Genomic DNA, 2356 nt, shown 5'->3' on the forward strand with positions numbered 1-2356 from the left:
AGCCCAATATCTGTCCCATTGTCTCTGAGCCTGCTGGTGGGTGCAGGTGGGGTGTGGCTGGATGCTGCACAGGGCCCAAGGCCTCGATCCCTCAACTCCATCATGAGATGATGATTCCTCCTCTCAGTGGCTGTAAAGTCTGGCAATTGTGTTACGTGGACTTCAGGCAGGGAGAGCAGCCCCTGCTGGTGATGGTCCATGGGATCCAGAAGGACAGGTCACTGTAGCCCCCAGACTTCTGACAGCACTTTATCATTTCAAGGCCAACAAGTGGGGTTCTTGGCTTGGCCCCGGGACCTCCACCCTGAGAAACAAATGCTGCAGGCAAGGAGTAACTGTGGCCCAGAGTTTTGTGAATCAAATCAACACACGATGGAGCACAGAAACTTCTATGTGAATGAATTGGGCCATGGGAATGGCAACCTGAGGCAACAAGTCATGAAAACTCAGCATCCTCTTCCCTTCTCCTTCTCACTTGGTCCTGCCCTTGAGGCCTGAGTGACCTGCATTTGTTACTGGTCAAAGTCAGAGGGTGGCTCCCCTTCCCCTTAGGCACAATCCTTACTCAACTGGGGATTCCTTAGACATCCTCTGGGGCGGTCACACCTGTGCTGCCCACCAGGATGTATGGATGGAACTGGAAGATGCTTCCAGATGAGTGCAAGGGTCACACCCAAATAAGGATAGCCACACCAGGGTCCTCCTGAGCTGCTCCCAGAAGAGTCCTCCGCCTGCCACCCCATCTCTCCTGGAACCTCCACTGCTGTTCCTATCTCTACTCCCTCTCTTTGTGCCTTGCACTATGCAGAGCCCTCCCTTCAGCTTCCCAGGGTCAAGGCCCTGAGCCCTCCCCATCCCCCATGAGGAGGCTGCTGGCCTGCTACTTATCAACCCACTCCCTCCCCAGCTGGCTCCAGGGCCCTTTGGCCTGGGTGTGGCTATCTTCCTAGGGACTGGAGGATGCACTTTCCATCCAGGGGTTCGAGTTTCTTACTTTGGGTGTTTTGCTTTGCCTGCAGCTGTTTGGAGAGGTGAGGGGACCCCTTCCCAAAGTGCAGGGGTGAGGCTAGTCCCACATGACCCCAGGCTTCCAGGAGATACCCCACTTGGAGGTCATGGCTGGTGAGCTGAATCTTCTGCCTATTAGTCAGGAAAATGTGCACAGAGGAAAAGAGAGATGGGAGATGGGTAGCTAACAGCAACAGAAGTTTATTCCAGGAAAAAGACCTGAGGAGTGGTACTCCAGATGAGATTGAAGCCCACTCCCACTTACAGGCTAGGGCAGTTATAGGGCATGAGGGGAAAATTTCATGGTTGGCATTGCTGGGGGTAACTAAGGCTTGTGGTTAAGTAAGTTGGGAGGAAGCCTTGAAGTTAGGCTAAGTGTTACATATGGCAGGATGTTTGTAGCGTTGGCCTAGTTGGTAATTTTCCATCTTGGGGCAGCTATTAAAATGGCAGAGATATTTAAGATGGTGTCTCAAAGGTTTTCAGTCCCCACCCCAACGAGGTAGGCCACTGTTTTCTCATGCCTGCCCCCCGCACAAGGCAGGTTCCCCCCAGTTTCCATGCCACTTTCCTCACCTCCCCAAAATGACCCGTATCCCCATCCCCACCCCCATGAGGCAGGCTATCTCTCCCACCCCCGCGAGCTGGGCCACTGTCTTCCCAGTGGCAACGTGTTGTCCAGCGAGGCCCCATCCTGCTGCGTTTTAGCCATGCAGACAAGACTCCCAGAAGGATTTCTGAAACAGAAGCAAATGACCATGTGGAGAAGCATTGCGACCACCAGGAATGTGTGAGCGGCTTCCAGGACTGCAGGGTCTCCTGCAGTCAGCTTCAGACAGCTCCAGTGGCCCCCAGTGTAGTCAGCCTGGCAGAGTTTAGCTTCCAGCTCCCTCCATTTCCGGTCTTCACACCCTGGGTCTCTTGAGGGGATGTTCATGTGACTGCACGGGACTAATCACAGCTCCCCTCCTTGGTGATTGTCCCAGGGAAGGGCATGTGACTGACCCAGCCAGACTGGAAGTTCCCTGCAGAGTGGTGATCTGGGTCTCTGGGTCTCCACAGCCCCAGGCCTGGTCTGGCCTCAAGGATAGGGCATGGGAGAATCAAGGCAGAGTCCCTCTCTTTCTGTTTTCCCTCCTCCAATCTTGTGGATGTTATGCTCTTACTTACATCACGTTTAATGGCTATAGCGCTGTGTTTGCAAACACAAACTACTGGTTGGTTTATGTATTTTCACATTAGTGTCCTTAAAAACTGATCAGGAAAGGGGTGGATAAGACAAACTTGAATTTTCCTGGAGGTGATTTAAATATTTGTAAATTCATTTATTTGATGATTGGCCGATTTG

This window comes from Carlito syrichta, unplaced genomic scaffold, assembly GCF_000164805.1.
Source record: "Carlito syrichta isolate Samal-C Ts95f unplaced genomic scaffold, Tarsius_syrichta-2.0.1 Scaffold307711, whole genome shotgun sequence".
Lineage (NCBI taxonomy): Eukaryota > Metazoa > Chordata > Mammalia > Primates > Tarsiidae > Carlito > Carlito syrichta.